The sequence below is a fragment of the Mirounga angustirostris genome, unplaced genomic scaffold, assembly GCF_029215605.1.
Source record: "Mirounga angustirostris isolate CCGP_5_RB_7025 unplaced genomic scaffold, mMirAng1.0.hap1 SCAF_7, whole genome shotgun sequence".
Lineage (NCBI taxonomy): Eukaryota > Metazoa > Chordata > Mammalia > Carnivora > Phocidae > Mirounga > Mirounga angustirostris.
Window position 1 is genome coordinate 25269457 of NW_026991715.1, and position 6000 is coordinate 25275456.

A 6000-nucleotide genomic window follows, 5' to 3' on the forward strand; every position below is an offset into this window, starting at 1 on the left:
CTTCCCTGCTCTGATTCCTGGGAGCTCTGCCGCACTCAGGCATCCCTGGTCTTTCTGTGACCCCGAGGGTCCTGAGAGCACACCGTCCCACGAGGGTACCACCCCCCGCTTAGCCACTGGAACGATGTCCCTCAGCGGAGCAGACTCTAAAAGTTCTGATTTTGTGCTCTGTGGCTCTATCACTTGCCAGTAGTGGCCGACGGAGGCCCCCTCTCCCACCCTCTATTCTCCCGAATATCGCCTTGGATTCACTTCTCCACACGTCCTACCTTCCAGAAAGTGGTCGCTTTTCTGATGAGAGAGTTGTTGCTATTCTTTTCTTTGATCTCCTGTTGAGTTTGTAGGTGTTCAGAATGGTTTGATCCCTATCTAGCTGAATTCCTGAGACCAGACAAAATCCAGGTCTCCTACTCCTCTGCCATCTTGCTTCGCCTCCTAAATACATTTGTTTTAATTATGTGTCTTGTACACTCATTTTCTGTATTCCCTGAGCATTCATTTTTATTGTCTATTATTTCTCTTATATATTTATGCTGTTTTATTCCTCATATGCCACTTTAATTTTGAATGATAGTCATACATGGGATATGAAAACAAAATATGGAAATCATTTTAAGCCTTGGACGATGTTTTTCCTTCAGAAAAATTTATTTGCTTCTCTCAGGTGGCTAAAGCAAGTGAAAGTTATAGAGCTAGTATGCTTCCACATTTGTGCTTATTCCCATGTTACTGATCCCAGCACAGAGAATAGACATATGTCAGGTTCCTTTTACCGGTGTGTCTGACTCTTATTTTTTTCCAGTAGCATGAAGTTGTCAAAATCACATAGTTAGCTCCTCTTCTTAATTTAGCAAACAGCATTTGGAGAAATGCAGTTCCAAATGCTAGACTGAACCTCACTGCCTCCTTTTGGGTCTTGGCCTCAAAATTTTTATTGCCTTGTTGGGTCTCCCAATACCTTCAAGCAGACATTTTAAATATTTTGTCCAGTTACTAATTGTTCTCACTGGGGCTGTTGGTTTGATTTACCTTGCTTGTGATTATTGGAAGAGGAAGTTCCATTCTTATTCTTTCCTTATTGTATAAGTATATATAGCCCTTTGATAAAAATAAAATTAATTTATAATTAAATGCTTTTTGAAATAAGTAACTTTTATTGACCAGAAGTAAGAAACCACCCTAAATTCTAGTTCAAGGTAGAGACATGAAGAAAATATTATTGGAGAAATGAATAAAATTAGAAATGATAATTGGCAATAGATATCCATAATTTTGAGTGGGGCTTAAACTTTTTATAATAATTTTTATATTAGTAAACGTGGTTTTGACCTAATAGTAAAAATAAGTTCTAGTCCCAGTTGTTCACAGATAACTCTGTTGCTATGCTTTTAGTAGAGGTAACAGTTTGAGCCTGAGCACTGAATCTAATGTAGTGGAAAGTTATTTATGTGTATGTAGGTTGGTCAGTTTAAACTCTAATAAGGAGAATTAGGAGAAATTAAAGCTTGGGAGAATAGTCAGAATTAGGAAGATAAATGTAGAAATATTACTTAAAATTTTATAATGGAAAAAAATTAAGTGTTTTAGTAATGGAAGTTCAATAGGAAATATGTGTATGAGCTCACTATTTTAGTAAGAGGTATATTTTTCAGCAGTGTCACCAAAGAGAACCAATAGGGTATAAAATACCAGCAGTGGATATGGAGGGCAAGATATAATATTCATACCTAGTGCCTATATTTTAGACTCTGTTTCATTCTGCATTAGAAGTAATAGAAGTATTATTTGAAGAGTAGTTGATTTCATGCTTTTGGCCAGGGAAACATTAAAAATAAAAAGTGTTTGAAGTATCTTATTGCCAGAAAGCAAAGGTGCTTTTGCAATATCTAGGGTAGTGTCGAAGAAGCCAGCTTTATGGCATTTCCTTTAGCTAAATTGGTAAAAAGAGTAATAATTATCACTAATTGGAACAAATTGAGTCTCTGAGAGTCTACCTCTTCTTAATGATACTCAAAAGGGAAAAGTTAATATGATCTATATAAAAACATAGTTGTATTACAAAATGATTAAATATTCTTAAGAGATGAATTAAATGTATAGGATAATCTGTCATCTGCTGGACAGTAAAACTTCTTAGGGAAACAAATAATAATATGCTTCTTATTTTTTGTCTTCCTGGCCCTATAGGCTATCAGAAGCACTATTCATTTTCTTAATGTCTCTGCCTCCTCTTCTGGAATGTTTGCAGGAGAAAAGCAGATCCATATGCTGGGATCAACTTATTGGGGAGGGGGGTTCTGTCTTTTATTGGATATTGGCCTCATAATTCAGTACTTGCAGGGACCGAAATCTATCTTCAAAGAAAAATCTCAATCCTTAGAAAAGAGTTAGTGATCTTTGATTGCTCATGCTTCTTGCCACCCATTAAAAACATGAAATCATTGTAATTTGCTGGTAACTAATTCACGAGTTTCCAATACTGCTGACTGATATGGTAAATATATATCAATGCAAAACCATTGGTTATTTTAGGTAGACCAAGCAAAACTTGAAGAATTTGCCTTTTGGAAAGAAAACACAATGGTGAGCTCAAATAAAACCTATGTGAAAGAGATTGTATAAAGGATATACAATTTTTTAATTGTAGGGATAAAAATCCTGCATTATGTAGTTTGGAAGCATAGTAGTGGTAACAATGAACGTCACTTAAGTTAATGTGACCTCACTTGAATATAAATGCTCTTACATTTGGGGCCATTTGTATTTTATACTGAACATTACAGTAAATTCTGAGGACATAGAACTATAGCACCATTGTTCAAGGGGAAATTCTGGCTGTGTTTAAAAATACAGAATTTTTTAAATACTGAATTTTTAAAACTCTTGAGTATTGTAACTATTCTTTGGTAAATAAATAATACAAAAATAGCTTTTAAAGTGTTGTAAACAGTATATAGTAAAAGTCACTTTACTGCCGTAACCAAACACAAATAAAAACAATTTCCTATAAGTGGGCATAGTGGGAATGTAGATTCCTGTTAGTTGGGATGAAAGTGCATCTATCCCATAATGAAACAGCATATTTTGAAAATTTGCTAGTCAGCCCTCTACTACTTTTTGGCAGTATTTTAAATGCTCAGCATAAAGCAGTGACCAAGACAGAGAATGTCTGTCCTCCCATAGAGAGCTACCACCTCAGAGAGAAAGAAATATCCAAACAGGAAACAAAAAAGATAATATATTGTTAGAGATTGTACTTCTGTGTTCTTAGAGAGCAAATGTCATATATGAAAAGTCTCAAGGAATTTACCCCTTTATAATGTGACTGTATAATTTATTGTCTAAACAAGGGCACTTAACAGAGTAAAAAGGGGTGTTAAACTAATTGAAGTAATTTAATTTTCAAGTATTTATTTGTTGACTGAGAAATTAGTTTTATTTATATGGATTTATAAAATACTCCTCGGGGTGCCTGGGTGGCTCAGTTGTTAAGCATCTGCCTTCGGCTCAGCTCATGATCCCAGGGTCCTGGGATCGAGCCCCATGTCGGGCTCTCTGCTCACTGGGAAGCCTGCTTCTCCCTCACCCACTTCCCCTGCTTGTGTTCCCTCTCTCGCTGTCTCTCTCTCTCTCTGTCAAAATAAATAAATAAACTCTTCAAAAAAATAAATAAAATACTTCTCAAAAATTACTTTTACTTATAGTTTTTTTTTTTTAAGATTTTATTTATTTGACAGAGAGAGAGCACAAGCAAGGAGAGTGGCAGGCAGAGGGAGAGGGAGAAGCAGGCTTCCCACAGAGCAAGGGAAGCCTAACATGGGACTTGATCCCAGGACCCTGGGATCATGACCTGCGCTGAAAGCAGTCACTTAACCAACTGAGCCACCCAGGCGCCCTAATTATAGTTTTCTTTTTTTTTTTTTTTTAAGATTTTTATTTATTTGACAGAGACAGAGATAGCGAGAGAGGGAACACAAGCAGGGGGAGTGGGAGAAGAAGCAGGCTTCCTGCCGAGCAGGGAGCCTGATGTGGGGCTCAATCCCAGGACCCTGGGGTCATGACCTGAGCCAAAGGCAGACCCTTAGTGACTGAGCCACCCAGGTGCCCCCTAATTATAGTTTTCTTTTTTTTTTTTCAAATATTTTATTTATTTATTTGACAGAGAGATAGAGAGCACAAGTAGGCAGAGAGGCAGGCAGAGGGAGAAGGAGAAGCAGGTTCTCCGCTGAGCAAGGAGCCCAATGTGGGGCTCGATCCCAGGACCCTGGGATTATGACCTGAGCCAAAGGCAGCCGTCTAACCAACTGAGCCTCCCAGGCGCCCCTAATTATAGTAGTCTTAAAATGAAAATAACATGCATCTGTGTACACTAAAGCAAAATTTTTTTAAAAAACTGATTTTCTAACATAAAAATAGTGTAATTTGAATATTTAATTTTGATACATATTCACATACTATAGTCAGTTTTTAAACTTTATTAGTCTTTAATACTGTATTACTGGTATTTTTCTGAAGGACATTTTTTTCAATAGGTCTTATTTATATTTTGCCAGATAATTCCAGTACTTTAAAAAGTAATTTTATGGGGCACCTGGGGGCCCAGTCGGCTAAGTGTCTGACTCTTGGTTTTGGCTCAGGTCATGATCTCAGGGTCGTGAGATCAAGCCCTGCATGGGGCTCCGCACTCAGCACAGACCATCTTGGGATTCTCTCTCCCTCTCCCTCTGCACCTCCCACTCGTGCCACCTCTCTCTCTAAAATAAATAAATAAATCTTTTAAAAATTTTTTAAAAATAGAAAGTAATGTTATTATTGGGGTACCTGGATGGCTCAATTTGTAGAACATGTAATTCTTGATCTTGCGGTTGTAAGTTCAATCCCCATGTTGGGTATAAAGATTACTTAATAAAATCTTAAAGTAATTTTATTCATAGTGATTTTGAAACATTTGATGTTTCTAATGAACTCCTCTCTGAAGATGATACTTTATTTAATGGAGAATATATTCTTTTTATACATGGTGAGTCACCTGAAACATCCAAGCAATTTTTTCCCAAATGGAAAATATTCTTAATTTTTATTCTTCCCATATTGAAGTATATAAATATTTTAATCCATGTGTTTTTCTAGACACTGCATTTTATCTACCTTTAGAATAACCTTCTTTGATGAGACCTTCCTTTTGCCTCTTTTTTTTTTAAGATTTTATTTACTTATTTGAGAGAGAGAGCAAGCGAGAGAACACAAGCAGGAGGAGGGGTGGAGGGAGAGAGAGAAGCAGACTCCCCACTGAGCAGGGAGCCCGATGCAGGACTTGATCCCAAGACCCTGGGATCATGACCTGAGCCAAAGGCAGCCACTTAACCAACTGAGACACGCAGTGCCCAAGACCTTTCTTTTTTTTTAGCCCAAACTCATAAATTCTATTTAAAATCCTTTTGAATATTTCACCAAATTTAGATACAAATCATAGGCCTTCTCATTTTAATTCCACTCTGTTTTAGAATGTAGATTTTTCCAATTAAAAATAGTTCTGTCAAAAGATTCTTCCAACAGGTCACAATATCATACAGTTCAATTACAGAATTTCAGAAATAAATCTTGAAAACTGCTTGATATTTTATCATTCAATTTGTTCAGTTCCTTGCTTGTTCTTGTAGGAATAATTTTCACTATTTGATATCTGATTTGCAAATTTTGTCTTCAAAGTGTTGATAGAAATCAAAATAGTGGTTGAGGGTTGATGAAAGGAGTGAAAAGAAAATTTTCTGGAGTGATGGAATTATTCTGTATCTCACTGGGGTAATGGTAATACACATGAATGCTTTTTATTGAAACTCATCCAAATACACTCTTAAGATCTGTGCATTTTATTTTACTGCATGCAGATTTTACCATGATAAAAAAATCAAAACCAAACCAAAACAAAAACCTAACTGCTTATGTGAGAAAGGTTAAAAAACAAACCAAAGTAAGCTATAAAGGCCATTATCTTTTATA